Here is a 17,323-nt window from a genome sequence, read left to right on the forward strand (position 1 = left end):
TGGAGAAGTGGGCAGGAGCAGACCGTGAAGGACTTTGTCTGCGGGGACAAGAGGCCAGACTTTATCCCAAAGCTCTGAAACCTCCTCAAAGGGTTCTAAGCAAAGAGAAGAGCAAAGTAGCCAATCTGGAATGCCCAGCGTGCAGGGGACAATTGGGCCTGGACTAGGGAGAGAGGTCCAGCTAGAGAAAGAAAACAGGAAATATCAGCTGCTGGGCATTCACCACCAGAGTTGGTGGATTGTCAGGAAACATGAGGGCAAGCTTGGGGGCAAGGCATAGGGAAGGCACAAAGGCCAAGGCAGGATTCTGGATACCAGCAAGGTGACAAAGGAGGATCAGGTGGAAGACAAGATTGAAACCCAAACATCTAACTGCGTAGAGGCCACCAGGCTTGGAGGGGCTGTGGCCCTTGAGTTGGGTGTGGAGGAGGGGTCTTGATGAGCTGGTGGGATGGATGGTGGCCATAGCACTATCCATCAGATGCTGAGGCGGCAGAAAGTTTAAATGGGCCAGGTGTGAGTTTGGGTGTTTGGACCAGAGTTGCATCTAGACAGAGCCTAAGGGCTCTCCAGAAACATGGGGATTTTTGGAAGTGTAGCGAGGGAACACTTGGGGTCTAGTCTTCACAGGGTAGGTTCTGAGCTGAGTTATTAGATAAAATACAAAACAACTCAGAGAAATTTGAATTTTCAAAAAGCAAGATTTGCAATATTGGGAGCATACTTATACTAAAATACTCATTTCTTCTCAGAAATTCAAATGTAATTGGGTATCTTAGCTCTGAGCTGCAATGAAGACCCCTCCAGAGGCCTATCACCTTGACCTGCTTTGAGTCCCAGCTTGGCATCAAATCACTGTGCAACTTTGGCCCAGGTCCTGCCGTGGGCCTGTTTCCTCAACTGCGCAATGGGGTGATAGGATTTGCAGTCTTATCAGCCAGCCTCTCCAGCCCAGCCTCTCATCCTCCCTTCTCAGTCATACCTGGGACTCCAGGACACAGTGGGCTGAGTCTAAGGCGGCTTCTTTATGCTTCCAGACAGGGCCAAGGGCGGCAGCAGACCATTAAGTCAAAAACTAATTTGGTTGGGCCTCCCCGGTGGCGCAGTGGTTGAGCGCTGGGTTGCGAAGCTGCCCACGGCCTCTGCGGCGCTGGTTCGATCCCCAGCTGCTCCCCGGCCACTGGAGGAGGGTCCCACATGGCGCACAGACCTCTCCTGCCGCCCGCTGCTCCCCTCAGCAGTGTACTTCATCAGTCTGCCTGTTCTGTTCCCCACTCTGGCTCTGGTGAATTCTCTCACCCTCCTGCACTTCTGCTGTACCCAGTGCATGTATAAACAAACAAACAAACAAATAAATAAATAAATAAAACATGCCTCTATAAAAAAAAAAAAGGAAAAAAAAAACGAAAGAAAAACACTAATTTGGTTGAAATAATAAATCAGCTGAAAATGAACAGGTAATGCTTGGTGTGCTATGGGGCATTTTTTGCAAACTGTGATATGTCTGAAAGCATTTAGTGTTTTGGAAATTTAGTTTTCTTTTACTAATTTTGTCTGCAACACATTATTTTTGCTAATGAAAGGTTGGAAATAACCTATTGCTTATCAAGTTCTCATTTCTTAACAGTACACTAAAAATCTGACAGTGTAAACTGGGGGCCAGGGTCATTAATGTTTAACCTAACTGAAAATTTAAATATTTATGAACACATAGCCCAACAAGTTGATCAAATATAATGTCTATCATTGAAGTGGAAATGTTTTAAAAATAGAAAACAAATTTTAAATCTCAGAGCCTTTCTTTTATTCTTTTACATTTTGATTACCTAAAATACAAGTAAATCAAAAGAATCTTTAAAGACCTGTTTTCCATCCTTGACAATAAATGCTAACATTTTGATAGGTTTCTTTTAAAACTTTTCTCTGTGTATGTAAAAACACACACAAGCACTTTTTAACAGGAAGTAGAATAAAACTGACATAATAAAGTTTTGTAAAGTCCTCTTTTCACTCAAACATTTCGTGAGCATATCTTGGCGTGACAGTAGTCTACACCCACATCATGTTTGTGACTATACAGCACGGAACTGCCTTCAATTTTAAATGTGCTCCAACTCTTCTTGACTATGAACACCACGTGGTACACACAAGGGTACAAAAATGTAAGTCAGAGCCTCCCCGGTGGTGCAGCAGTTTGAGCACCGCGCTGTGAAGCTGTCTGCAGCTTCTGCAACGGTGGGTTTGATTCCCGGCCGGCCAGGGAGACACCCACATGGTATGACAGACCTCTCCTGCCTCGCCTGCTGCTCCCCTCAGCAGTGTCTTCGGTCGGTCTGCCTGTTCTGCTCCCCGCTCTGTCTCTGGTGAATCCTCTCACCCTCCGCGCCTCTGAACTGTACCCCAGTTCTTGTATAAATAAAGTCTTAAAAAAAATGTAAGTCAAAATTTCAAAGAATCAGGATGAAGAAGATAAAATGCTGCAAGATGCTAAAATTTCTCTGAACTTCCCCTCAAAATCCCCCCAATTTTTTATTTATAAAAAATGAATCCGGGCCTCCCCGGTGGCGCAGCGGTTGAGCGCTGGGTTGGGAAGCTGCCCGCAGCCTCTGCAGTGCCAGTTCGATCCCCGGCTGCTCCCCGGACACTGGAGGAGGGTCTCGCATGGCGCGCAGACCTCTCCTGCCGCCCGCTGCTCCCCTCAGCAGTGTACTTCGGTCCTTCTGCCTGCTCTGCTGCCCGCTCTGGCTCTGGTGAATTCTCTCACCCTCCCGCGCTTCTGACTGTACCCAGTGCTTGTATAAATAAATAAATAAATCTTTTTAAATAAATAAATAAATAAATCTTAAAAAAAAAAAAAATGAATCTGTTGAGGTCTCCCTGGTGGCACAGGGGTTAAAGACAGCACTATGAGGCTGTTGCCAGTCATGCAGCACAAGTTCGATCCCTGGACTGGGAGGTGACCCACATGGCGCAGCAGACCTCTCCTGTCTCGCCCACTGTTCCCCTCAGCAGTGTGTTTTAGTAGATCTGCCTGTTCTGCTCCCCACTCTGTCTCTGGTGAATCCTCTCACCTCTCACACCTCTGGCCTGCACCCCGGCTCTTGTGTACATAAATAAATAAATCTTTAAAAAAATTAATCTGTTCAGTTCTTTGTTTTGACCACATGCTATTTGATTTATTGTGTAAAGTGCTTTATACACTTGTGGCTTTCCAGATTCTTCTGAGCCATGGGTTCCTTTCTAGAACTCCAAAACCTGTGGTATTAATCAGTAAGGAAGGAGCTACTCTGGCTGAAGGGGAGGGGATTAAGACCAGGAACCCTGGTCTTAATGGATTCCATGCCTGAAGCTGCGAAGATTCTCAGACTGGTCAAAAAAGAAGACCCTCAAGCCTCAAGTTAGTGACTCCTTCATACTCCTTTTTTTTCAAATAGGGAAACTGAGATTCAGAGTGAGGTAGCAACTTGCCCAACATCACTCAGAACTAGAACATCCAGATCAAGGTTCTGCTCCTTCCTCCAGGAAGCCAAGCTTCCCCCAGCTAGAACGGGGGGCCCAGCGGCTAGGCTGGGGAAAGGCAGGGGCACTGGCAGGCCCCAGGATGACCATTAACCCAACACACTGCAATGGCCAGACCCTCTGCCCCCAGCCCAGGTTCTCATCCTTCCTTCTCAGTCATACCTGGGACTCCAGGACAGAGCAGACAGTCTCGGGCTGACACGGTCAGAGACATAGCCCTCTGCCCAAGGGCAAACATCCTGTAAGTCAAGGAACCAGAATTCAAACCCGGGCCTGCTCCACTCTACAGCCCACGTCAGGCTACCTAATTTGGCATCAGAAACCAGGCATAGGGTACTGTACTTTCTCAGGCTGTACTTTCTAGTAAGAGTTGGAGTTATCAGGGAAGGCTTCTTAGTGGAGGCTCCTTGACAGAAGCTGGGAGATGACACTGAGGACATTTGTAGGTTTGAGGAGCATTCGTGTCTGTGTGTGAACATGTGAATATGAGAATGGGCTGGTATGTATGTGTGCACATGCATGTCTATGTCTGGTCTTGCTTGTGCAAACCTTTCTGTGGGTGCGTTCTCCCTCTCTCTCTCTCTCTCTCTCTTCTCTTTCCTCTTTTCTCTCTCTCTCTCTCTCTGTCTCACGTGCACAACAAAGATTTTACACACATGAGCATGCGTTCATTCCTCTGGGTTAATATTTTCCTGCCTGCGTCAGCCAGGTCCCAGTCAGTGGGCAGGAACGTGCCCTATCTGATCTAGTCAGGGGCTGTGGGCCTGGAACAGGCAGCAGGGAGCCCCAAGAGCCCCACCAGGGAAGCTTTTTTCTCTCCACTCTCCCGCTCAGCCTAAGAAGGGAGGCAGGCCCAGATGCCCTGCACCCCCAGCATGATGTGACGGCCTCTCTCCCCACTAGGGCAGCCTCCTTGACTCCCTCCAAATGGGCAAGACCTGCTGTTCCTTGAGACCCCTCCCTCCCCTCCCATCTCTGCCCAAATCCTCGGGCCTCTGCACATATGCTTCAGTGGGGAGTAGAGAACCCTTAAGGAAATGCTCACAGTGTGCCCCAAGAACAGGAACGGAACTTTTAAATGACAGTGCCAGCCTGTGGGGAGGTGGGATTAGAGTCACAGCTTTCCAGGAACACGGCATTTACACAAAGGGCAACCTGTGCCAAGGTCCATGTGGGCAGGGACAGATGCACAAGCACCCAAAGGCATTGCGCCTCAGCCAGGAAGGCTTGGTACAACACAGGGACCCCAGCAGGGTGGGGCCTTCCTGGTTCCACAGCCCCTCCCAGAGTCAATGGGAGGCCCTCTCACATCCCCACTGAGCCCTGGGGTGCAGGCTGGGCCAGACTGGGATAGGCAGGCAGACACTGTCTCTTCTTTTTGGGTAGAGCCCAAGGTCAGAGTGAGTCAAACCCAGGTGTCCTGGCTCCCAGCCCAGCTTAAGGATGCATCTTTTCATGGGAGCCAAGGATGGAGCCGTCCTCTGACCACCCTATGGCCTCATGCTGATTTTCATGGGCCCTTGCCATTCTTGCCTTTGTGGGCCTATCCATAAGAAAATTAAAAGAAAAACGTATGACTGTGTTGGTATAAAGATATTAATATTATCTATGAAAACGTTTTCTTCAACCTTACAAGTTCATTTTATTTTGAAACAAAACCTTTTTCTTGTGGGGCCTCAGAACACTGTCACAAGTACTGTGCCTTCCATGTCAAACAGAGAAGTTGGTCCAGGGCCTCCCTGGTGGCGCAAGGGGTTTAGTCTCAGCGCTATGAAGCTATCAGCAGACACTGCAGCACGAGTTCGATCCCTGGCCAGGGAGCTACCCACATGGCTCAGCAGCCCTCTCCTGTCTCGCCCGCTGCTCCCCTCAGCAGTGTATTTCAGTAGCTCTCCCAGTTCGGCTCCCCACTCTGTCTCTGGTGAATCCTCTCACCACCACCCCCCGCCACACACCTCTGGCCTGTACCCCAATTTCTTGTATGTATAAATATTTTTTCAAAATTAAAGAAGTTGGTCCTGCACATCCCGTGACCACTCCCCTCCCCCCACATGCTACCATCTCGCCCCTAGGGACGCCAGCCCCCAGCTCACCCCACTGGCCCAAACACATGATCCAGCATCCCTTTCTCATCTCCTGTGTGGCAGTGACCCATCGACCATCACCTGCTCCAACTCAACCTCATCCAAGCTTCCCCCAAATCTGTCCACTTCCTGAGGCCCATCTGGAAGAATGACCCTCACATAACCACTTCTCTGGCGCTCCGCCCCACGCTACCCTTCCCCCCACTGTCGCAGCCCCTTCAGTCTGCCCTAAAGTCCTTCCTGTTCCTACCCCCATCCCTCCTGCTACAGCCTCAGCTCTGCCCCCTCTCCGAACCCTAACTCTGCCCTATCTCCAGGAGTTTCTTCATGGATCTCCCAGGGTGCGTTCCTTCCTCATCCGTTCTCCATCCCACAATGACATTTCCAAGTTGCCAAGTGTCTCCCCAGCTTCAAGTCCTCCGAGACTTCCTCCAGGCCGCACACAGGAAGAGCCCAGCATGGCAGCCTGATGGTCCCTGGGCACCATGCATTGTTTCTGTGTCTCTGCTCTTGGGGTTACTTCCCCACTCCCCAGCCCACCAAAGAACTGCTCATCTTCCTGGACCCACACAAGGGCTGGCTCATCTTCTGTGAACACTTCCCTTCACCTCAGGCAGCGCGTGTGCTGGTGCCTCCTGGCTTTCAGGGTGCCTGTGGGCACCTCAGCCATAGCACTTGCCATCCCTCAGACAAGCTCCTTGTCTGCCTGCCCACCGGGACCATCCAAACCAGCATCGTGTCCTTTCATTTGGGATCCCCAGAACATGGGCACATTAGCCGAGGGCAGATGTGAACCTCTGGTGGTGGTTTACTGGCATAGTAGCTGACGTGCTCAGATGGGAGAGCAGGAAGGAGATGAGGACGTGTCGGTGAATGACATGTCACTGGCATGAGACAGAGAAGGTTGGGGCAGAGACCCACCCCAGACAGACTTGGTCAGCTCTGGATGATGGTCGAGGTCCCTCCATCGTCCTGCCCCACACCCAGGAGGGCTGGTCTCACCCTCTGTGCCCTTTTCCAGCTGGGCTGGCTGAGGAGGGTCCAGATGCAGCTGGCTAGGCACGTGAGCTCTGTTCTCATCTTCCTGTCTCAGGGTGACGGGTGCCAGCATCCCCCTATACCCACAACTCTGAGCCCTCCTCTTGACGTCCCACAGCCCAGAACAGGGCATCTGCAGCCTGGCTTGCCATAACAGAAAAGACAAGGACAAAGGCAGGAAAGGGATACTCCCTGGCTAGGCTGGCCGGAGGGCATAGCCATCCTCTTGGAGGTGATGTATTATTCTTCTGCCCTAAACTGATGCACCAGTTTCACAAACATCCAAGGAACTGGCACGAGGGGATGGAGTGGACAGAGATGAATTCCCAGCCATGAGGTCAACTACGGAGGTAGGCTCCGTATCCTTCTAACACATTTTAAAATGAAAATTTCAAATATGCACAAAAGTAGGGGCCTCCCTGGTGGCGCAAGGGGTTAAGTCGCAGCACTATGAAGCTATTGGCAGCCACTGCAGCACGAGTTCACTCCTCGGCCAGGGAGCTACCCACATGGCGCAGCAGACCTCTCCTGTCTCGCCCGCTGCTCCCCTCAGCAGTGCATTTCAGTAGATCTGCCTGTTCTGTTCCCTACTCTGTCTTGGGTGAATACTCTCTCACACACACCCCCCCACACCGCTGGCCTGTACCCCAGTTCTTGCATGCATAAATATTTCTTAAAAAAAAGTAGAATACAAACCCCCATATAACCAGATTCAAAAATCATCACCAGGCCTCCCTGGTGGCTCAAGGGGTTAAGACACAACTTATGGAGCTGTCAGCAGCCATTGCAACACGAGTTCGGTCCCCAGCCAGGGAGGTGATCCGCATGGCACAGCAGACCTCTCCTGGTTTGCCCACTGCTCCCCTCAGCAGTGTATTTCAGTCAGTCTGCGTGTTCTACTCCCCACTCTGTCTCTGTGACTCCTCTCACCACCACCTCCACACGTCTCTGGCCTGTACCCCAGTCTTATATGCGTAAATAAATAAATCTTTAAAAGAGAGAGAGAGAGAAATCATCACCATTTATCATTCTACTTCATTGATCTTTTTTCTTTTAAAAGAATTTTAAAACAGGGCCTCCCCGGTGGTGCAGCGGTTGAGCGCTGGGTTGCTAAGCTGCCTGCAGCCTCTGCAGCGCCGGTTCGATCCCCGGCTGCTCCCCGGCCACCAGAGGAGGGTCCCACATGGTGCGCAGACCTCTCCTGCCACCCGCTGCTCCCCTCAGCAGTGTACTTCGGTCCTTCTGCCTGCTCTGCTCCCTGCTCTGGCTCTGGTGAATTCTCTCACCCTCCCGCGCTTCTGACTGTACCCAGTGCTTGTATAAACAAAACAAACAAACAAACAAACAAACAAATAAATAAATAAACATGCCTCTAAAAAAAAAAAAATTTAAAACAAAGTCCAGTCATTTTATTTCCATATCTTTTAGTATTCGTTTCTAAATACATGAACATGTTCTTACCTAATCACCAAGTAACAATGAACAATTCCCCAGAATTTTCAAATACCCACAATTGTTTCAAGATGTCTTTCCATGTTCATGTGTTGGTAGGAGCGAGGGTTCAAACAGTGACACATCCCCAGTGAGTTAAATGCTCACCCTAGCAGCTCCTTTTTCTTCCACTTATTTGTTTTTGTTTTTTAAGATTTATTTATTTATTTACATAAGCACTGGGTACAGTCAGAAGCATGGGAGGGTGAGAGAATTCACCAGAGCCAGAGTGGGGAACAGAACAGGCAGATCAATGAAGTACACTGCTGAGGGGAGCAGCGGGCGGCAGGAGAGGTCTGCGCGCCATGTGGGACCCTCGCCTGGAGGCCGGGGATCGAACCGGTGCTGCAGAGGCTGCGGGCAGCTTCGCAACCCAGAGCTCAACCACTGCACCACCGGGGAGGCCCTCCTTCAGTAGTAGTCTTATTTCAATATAATATGTTTGCAATATAGAACAGCTAAAGAGACATGCTCCAGATGTTGTGATGCTTTCTCTAATTTTTCCCTTTTCTTAATGAAACCTAGCAGTATTCCCCTGTTCAAAAATCATTTGTTAAACCAGGTGTACTAACCAAATTCAACTCTTGTCTTCCATTTATTTGTTCATGTCACTGACTTACTGAGCAAATGTCCTATGGGAAATCCATGTGCTGGACTTGTGTGTGTGCTTCCTTGTGGTATCATTGAATTTTTCCTCCATCCCCTGTATTTCTTAGCATAAACAGGATGTCAGCTCTATTGATGTGATTTTTATTCAGGTTCCATTTGGGGGAGGGAGGGGTGGACAAAGGAAATCCTTGGCGGGTGGTGAGTGCTGTGAATCCCACCCGGGAGGAGGCACTTATTGTCTGGTTGCCCCACATTTCGTGACCGTGGCCACCCCAGTCCGTTTAGGGGGTGGTAGTTCGATCTCTTGCCTCTGGTTTCATTTTTTGTTTTCAGTCTAAATCAATTTCAAAATTCTTCCACACCAAAGCATTTTAAAGGAGAAACTCTGAACAGCCATTTTTTAGCCCACAGAGAAGGCTCTCCTAATGGTGAAGTCTGGTTAATCAGAACCAGGTTAATCAGAGCCAAGAGAGGAGTCAGGATGAGGATGAGAAAGCTTCATGAGAAGAAAGCGAGAGAGAGCGTGTGGGATGGTGGCAGAAAGGAGCATGGGCATGCTGGCTGGGAGTCTGAGACTGGGGCTGGTTTGGCATCTGGCTATGGTGGAGGCTCCCCCGCCCAGGCGATGGGCTGTGGCTCATAGCTTTATAGCCAGGCAGATGAGTTTGAATCCAGTTCAGTTTCTTAAATGGCACTGGGTGACTTTGAGCAACATCATTAACTGGGTGTCTTCAGACGATAGATAGAGATCCTAATTCTCACCTGGCAAGGTTGTTGGGAGAAAAGGTTGAGTGAGTCAGGGGTGTGGCGAGTGCCAGGTAGCGATTACCTACTCTGCATGGTAGAGAGGAACCGATTAAAAGAAGGGGACCCTGTAACCTACCCCTCCTCCCTGAGGGGTCCTTGCTTGATGCCAGGCCCAAGCTGAAGGCCTGGATTGAGCCTGTGCTCAATTCACAGACAGCGAGACTAGAGCCTGTGGCTATCCACCCAGATCTTAAGCCACTTCAGAGGGATGCGACTTGCCCCCCAGCCCTTCCTGTTGCAGCCTGGCTGCAAAACTCTCTGGACTTGACTCTCCCGCCTCAGTTCAGTCTGGGAGCAGGGTTGCCCTAGGCACCCTGTAAAGGTCAACTCAATCCTCCAGCAGTGGGCTCACAGATAACTCTGGGGGATCCCGATGTGACAGCCTTGGGCAGGAAACCCCCTGGGGACACCTTCATCTGCATAGCATATTGTGGCAAAGCAAACATAATCTAAATATATGTTGAGAGGATTGAGCTCCCCCTACTTTAAGTGGAAGAGAAATCCGTCATCAGGCCTGTAGGTGGGGTGGGGGGTATCTTAGGCATCCCTGAGACTAATGGCTCCAACACCATGGGGCCAGAAGGGACCACAAGCAGCCCAGGGGGGCTGAGAGCTGTGAGCAACTCATCCGAGCACCCGTTCCAGCCTGTTTACTCGGCCCTGTTCGTGCCCACCCATAACTCTGGTCTCCAGTTAGCCTCTCACTTGCTTTCCACAGCAGCGGAGGTAACCCAGCCTACCACTTCACTAGGGTTGGAGTGGAGGATGGAACCCAAAGCCCCCAACTCCCAAAGTCCAGGAACATCCTTTTGAGAGCACTGACCAGACTGGGTACCAAAGCCCCCTGCTGGCGGCCTAACCTGACTCCTTTGGCCAGAGTCCACTGGAGGCACCACCCTGGAATCCCTTCCTCAAACATCCTACAGAGACTGGCAAGGCCAGCCCTAGCCCAAGGGTCCTGCTTAAAGGGGAGCCCTTGGCTCCATCCAACTCAGCCCACACACCTTCATTGTGGCTTCCAAGTTTTCTTTTCCACGTCATCTGTGCTGCTTCCTTTCTTGTTTTGTTGACTTTGGTGCCTTCTGTTTGCTCTGGTTAAGCTTACAGTCCCAGGATGAAAACCTGGAACTCAGGGAAGTGTGAACCTGAGAGATAACAAGGAGAAGGTGGGGCAGGGTGCCAGGGTGGGGTGAGGGGGAGTGGGAGCAGAGATCAGGGAGAGGGAGCTGGGTCTTGACCTCATTTTCAGGAGTACTGCAATTTCACCCCCCAGCAGGCAGGGCCAGGAGGGACAGGGATGGGTGGACAGACTTTCCCAGCTTTGCTGTGGGCAGGTCTTGGCCTGTACCTTTGTTAATTTGTTTTGAAGTTTAGTCCCAGAACTCTAAAGGCCTCACTTCTCCAGAATGTTTGAACACCCCTTGTAGGGCAGAGTGCAAGTTCTCTGGAGATTGTCACCTGCTTTCAAGCCCCGGTCCTTCAACCAGACAGCAGGGAATGCTGCCATTTCCTTTGTGTGAGGCCCCAGGACAAAGCCCTCCTAACATTTCAAACTCCTCCATAAGAATCTGCCACCCAATAGTGTTAGGAGGTGGCCTCACAAGGATTATACCCCCCTCCACATTTTACAATGGGAAAGTTGAGCCCCAGAGAGGGTAAAGGAGCCTCTGCAAAGCCACTGGAGGGCTTAGAGTGGAATCTGGGCCTCCTGGATCCTAGCCCAGGCTCTCTGCTCCACTTCAAGCATCTCTCAGATCATGGAATATGAAGGGAAGGCGGCACCAGGCCCTGGGCGCTGGGGCAGGAGCCAACACACCCAGACCTGGACATGCACGCACAACGCATGCCAGCACACACAGCGCCACACCAGCCCGGGGCCAGGCAGCCTGGGCTAATGTGCTCTCCTCAGATCCCAGCTGACGCCACTTGGTCCCTCATGTCCTCCCTGCCTGCAGGAAGGGTGAGAGAACGTTCTGTTTTAATGCCTACCTGCCACATTCATTGTTCCTAACCCGCCTGTGAAGTGTGTGAGAAGTGCATACCCTGTCAGAGTTAGGATGGGAGAGCCACTTTGGCCTATAGTCAGGGGCTTAAGGGATAATCTTAGGAAGCTGCTGCCGTCACCATGGGCTTAGAGGGCCCAGATCTACCAGATGGTTCAGCCAAGCCCTCCTGGGGGAGAAGGAGTTGTCATCAGGGAGCCCTCTCCACCTGCCACTCACCCAGAGCCAGCCTTCCTCCTCAGATGGTCTCCAAGCTCTGAAGCTGCATCCCTCTCTCAGGGAGACACCTGCACCCATGCACATGTGCTCTGGGAAGAACTGTGGGCTCACCCACATGCCTCTGCCTCATGCCATCCGCATTCCCCTTCCACACTCATGACCCACATCTTTGCAAAACCCATCTGGACTGTGTGTACAAAGACTTCCAGCCTGCGAGCATCATCAGATAAGGGCACACATCTCAGACTCAGGCATGTAACACCTCATGTACCCCAGAGATGAACACACAGATGTAGCACACACTTTCTGCCCCTTCCTGGATTAGGGCCACATGAGGGTAAGGGGTGAGTCACCTGCCAACCCGTGCAACCTGCTGATCCAGCAGGATGGGAAGCCCCAAGCTGACAGCTGTGGCCTCAGGGGACCAACACCCTGCGTGGGGCCCACCCTGTCACTGCCTCCAGCACCCCCAACCCTCCACTTCCACCCTTATTACCTTCTGCCACACCCTCAACCAGGACCCATGCCAGAAAGTCACCTTTATCCTTTTCAAATTTATGTGTATATACATAGATAGAGATATTTCTCTCTACCTATACATAGAGATAGACACTTCTGTCTCTAGCTATATTTATGTTCATATCTGCACAGGTATCTGCAGCCAAGCTGTCTGCCACTGTGCCTCGAGGGCTAACACCAAAACCATGCCACTAAACAGAGATGTCTTTGGGGGAAGCCAGCGCAGCCATGGGATCCATTCTCTCTCCGCTCCCATGTTCCAATCCCAAACCTCCTAACTGATTCCACAGAAAGTTATTCACATCTTTGACTAACAAGTATAATTTGACATAAAGTCAATTTATCTTTTCATTATAGAGTAAGACAAAGGTAAAAATAAGCTTCATTCACTTGCCAGAGTCAGTGACCCTTTTCACTGAACTGGATGATAGTTTCAAATGTTGGAAGAATGTTTCCTCTACGCTTCAAGCTATTCATAATATAATGCCTACAAACGTGACAAACTTTTTTTTTTAAGATTTTTTATTCATTTTTGTGTAGAGTTGCTGGGGTACAGGCCAGAGGTGCAGGGGTGAGAGGATTCACCAGAGACAGAGTGAGGAGCAGAACAGGTGGATCTGAAATACACTGCTGAGGGGAGTAGCAGGCAAAACAGGAGAGGTCTACTGGGCCCTGTGGGTCACCTGGTGAGGGGGGGTGCAGCTTGGATGGAACTCAGGCCATAATGGTGATTGAGGCTAATTTAACCCCTTGGTTAACCTCTAGGCCACTGGGGAGGCCCAAATGTGACAAACTTTTCAGCTTAATCTGTATTAGTAACATTTTCTCCATCACTTTCTTTTTTTTTTTTAATTTTTTTAAAGAGGCATGTATTATTTATTTATTTGTTTGTTTGTTTGTTTGTTTGTTTATACAAGCACTGGGTACAGTCAGAAGCACGAGAGGGTGAGAGAATTCACCAGAGCCAGAGCGGGGAGCAGAACAGGCAGACTGATGAAGTACACTGCTGAGGGGAGCAGCGGGCAGCAGGAGAGATCTGCACGCCATGTGGGATCCTCCTCCGGTGGCCGGGGAGCAGCTGGGGATCGAACCAGCGCTGCAGAGGCTGCGGGCAGCTTTGCAACCCAGCGCTCAACCGCTGCGCCACCGGGGAGGCCCTCCATCACTTTCTTACATCTAGACCAGAAGTTGATAAACTTTTCTGTAAAGTGTCCAATAGTAAAAATTTTTAAGCTTTGTGTGCCATCCAATCCCTGTTCAATGACTCAACTCTGCCACAGTAGCATGAAAGCAGCTCTAGACACTACGTAAACGAATGAACGTGGCTGTGTTCCAATACAACTTTATCTGTAGATACTGAAACTTGAATTTCATTTCATTTCCACGGACCATGAAATAATCTTATGGTTATTTTTCAACTGTTAAAAAAATATAAAAGCCATTCTTAGCTCACAGGCTAGAACTGACTCACAGGCTGTAGTTTGTCAAGTCCTGGTCCATGCAAACAATAAATGAAGCCTGATCTGTTATGTTGGTTTCAACGATGCAAATGCTGCCATCCTGGTCAATCTCAAATTACCACTGCGTTGTCAACTCTTAAGCAACAACTGAACTTCTGAATAAGGAGTTGGGAAGAGAGGCACACCATTATATAGTTTCCCCGCTCTAAAGATTCAGTAGTTGCAAATAAATTCAATAGAATAGATAACAATAAAATGTCATAACAGTTAGGAAGTGATGAGTTTGATTATTACTTTTGTTTTTTAATGAGTCATGTAATTGTACAATTATATATTTTGATCTTTAAGAATGACTGGTTTAATAAGCCTCTTGCGAATTTCCTGAAAATTTAACAATTGGCTCTTGTGAGTCTGTTGGGGTGACTCTGGCACCTCCTCCTCAGCCATCCCTGGCAAACACCAACTCACCCTTCCAGATTCAGAATCCATGACCTCCCCTAGGCTAGATTTGCTGTCTTCTCTGGAACCTAATAGTCTTGAGGACATCCCTCCTTCATAGCCAGTAAATCCTAGATTATTTCACTTATTTTCTTGTGCATTTTCTCGTGGAGGGGGAAATGAACACAAGGACCAGCAATCTTGCTCACTTTTGAATCCCCAGGGCTTAGAAAATAACTGGCAGATAGGGGACTTTGGATAAATGTTTTTGGAATGAAATGGGAAGGGGTGAGGAGCCTTGTGGAGGAACCCTCGGGAAAAGAGACAGAATTGGGGGAGGTGTTGATGGAAGGAACTTAATCTAGGGGCTCAGGATGTCTAGGAGGGCAGGGCCAGAATGTTTCCTAGTTGTACTTGCGGGCCTTTGGGTAGAGATGTCTGACCAGGCTCTTTGCAACTTAAAGCACCACTCTGTCCAGGCTCCCCACCCGATTCAGCCCAAATTTCAGCTGTGCTTTCTCTTAGCTCCCAGGACTTCAGAAGGAACTTAGAAGGGGGTCTCCCTGGTCTTCCATTGCCAGGTCAGGAAACACTTTGTCTTCGATAAGCAAAGACCAAGTCGATTCTCCCCATTTGAAGGAGGAACAAGTGAGGTCCAAGGCTGCCAGGTATCTGACCTATGCTCTATATGTCCCAGGGCTTCCTCTTAAACTGCAAGTCCCCAAAACCTGGCTGAGAACTAGAGGCTACCTTGTTTCTCAGGTCATCCTGGCCCCCGCCCCTGCCTTCTAACAAGACAGCACTCTCTCCCATGAAGAGGCTGCATGTCCTGGCTTTTCCCTTTTTTCCTCAGAAGCAGCCAAATCAAGAGACATCTCATGCTCCCTGATCCACCATCATCTGCCCCTCCTGTAGTCTAACCTGAATTTCCCCTGATTTTATGACACCACCTTTCCTTCCCAGAAAGAAACCTTGGCTTCCACTCTAGAAGTTACCTCATCAAAGGGCTATTCTCCACAACCCAGCCCCTCCCCAGCCCCAGGGCAGAGCCAGGACCTGGACTAGCCCAGCATCTATCTCTGCAGCTCCTGAAGGCAGCCACCAAGCAAGGGTGGCTGGCCTCTTGGAACCATGTCTCACACTTGACCTTTGCTTGGGATCCACCCTCATCTCCTTGTCTCCACGGCACAAACACACACACACACCCCATCCTGGGGCCCAAGCTCTATGGTCCACTTGTCCAGACTAGCCTTCTGTCCTGCAGGCTGACACACCCAACCTAGGCAGTCCCCTATGGCAGAATGTCTCACATAGGTTAGTGAGAGAAGCAGGAAGAGGGAGCCTGAGGGAGACAACTTGCCATCATGCCCATGAATGACATCCCCACCTTTCCCCGGGATGCTCCATGGAAGACCCCAGGTCCCTAACCCCAGGTCACCAAACACCCCAGTTTTATGAGTAGGTAAATTGAGACCCAGAAAGGGGCTTGAGAAAGGGCCCAAGGCCTCCAGGACAGACTTGATCTAGGCCTGAATCCTATGTATAATCCTATGTATCCTCCATCCCTGCACAAAATAACTTCCTTGCCACAGATAGCAACCAGTAAGGAGACTTGCCAGAGGGGGTTGGGGGGGACCAGAGGACTCACAGATGGATCCCAGCTCTGGCAGAGGACATCCTTGCCCTGCAGGGTTTTGGAAAGTTGGAAGCCTCTGAAATCACTCTCTGTTCTGTGCGAAGGGGAGGAAAACAACCATTCACCTGGTAATCAGGGGTCCTGACCACTGGCATAAGAACTGGAGGTAGGGAAGGAGCTGTCTCCCCTAGTGACAGAGTGCATCAGCAGCAGGAAAAAAAAAATAATAAAACCAACTAAAAGTTACGATCTGCTTCTTTTTTTAAAAAAATATTTATTTATTTATACAAGAACCGGGGTACAGTCAGAGGTGCAAGAGGGTGAGAGAATTCACCAGAGATAGCGGGGAGCAGAACAGGCAGACGGACCAAAGACACTGCTGAGGGGAGCAGCGGGCAAGACAGGAGAGGTCTGCCGCACCACGTGGGTTTCTCCCTGGCCAGGTGGGAATCGAACCTGTGCTGCAGAGGCTGCGGACAGTTTCACAGCGCAGCACTCAACCGGCCACACCACCGGGGAAGCCCTTGATCTGCTTCTTATTATCACCATCCTCAGCAATTCTAAATTATCAGCAATAAAAATACTTCTCCCAGATGGGGTGAACCTCTCCCCAATTCCCCCTCTTTGAACACTGCTGTTTCTAAATACATATTCACCCCCTAAATTCCTGCCTATCAAATCCATATTATTTCTTAGACCATATGACAACTTTATTTCCTTTGGAGAATTTTTGGAACCTAAAGGGCCTCTTTTTCTGAATGTCTACTTCTGAGCATCTCAAGAGGTATTAATCAGCTCCTCCTTCATTTATTCATTATTCACTCATTCATTCATTCATTCATTCACAAATTCAGTGCCATGGAAACCCTACCAAGTGGCAGGTGCTGGAGTGCAATGGAGTGCAATGGAGAACAAACCAGAGGCCCAGCACTGAAGGGTGAACAAAGCAAAGCAGTAGGGAAGCTGGTGAGTGAATGAGCGCTGATAATAGAGGTAATAAGCACAGAGGCCTGGGCCTCCCTGGTAGCGCAAGAGGTTAAGCACCGCACTATGAAGCAATCCGCAGCCTCTGCAGCACAAGTTCAATCCCCGGCCGGCCAGGGAGCAACCCACATGGCACAGCAGACCTCTCCTGACTCTTCCACTGCTTTCCTCAGCAGTGTATTTCCATCGATCTGCCTGTTCTGCTCCCCACTCTGTCTCTGGTGAATCCTCTCACCATCCACACCTCTGGCCTGTACCCCAGTTCTTGTATACATAAATAAATAAATCTTAAAAAAAAAAAATAGGGCCTCCCCGGTGGCTCAGCGGTTGAGCGCTGGGTTGAGAAGCTGCCTGCAGCCTCTGCAGCACCAGTTCGATCCCTGGCTGCTCCCCGGCCACCGGAGGAGGGTCCCACATGGCGCGCAGACCTCTCCTGCTGCCCGCTGCTCCCCTCAGCAGTGCACTTTGGTCCTTCTGCCTGCTCTGCTCCCCGCTCTGGCTCTGGTGAATTCTCTC

Source organism: Talpa occidentalis, unplaced genomic scaffold, assembly GCF_014898055.3.
Source record: "Talpa occidentalis isolate TD23 unplaced genomic scaffold, MPIMG_talOcc4v2.1 talOcc4.7, whole genome shotgun sequence".
Classification (NCBI taxonomy): Eukaryota; Metazoa; Chordata; class Mammalia; order Eulipotyphla; family Talpidae; genus Talpa; species Talpa occidentalis.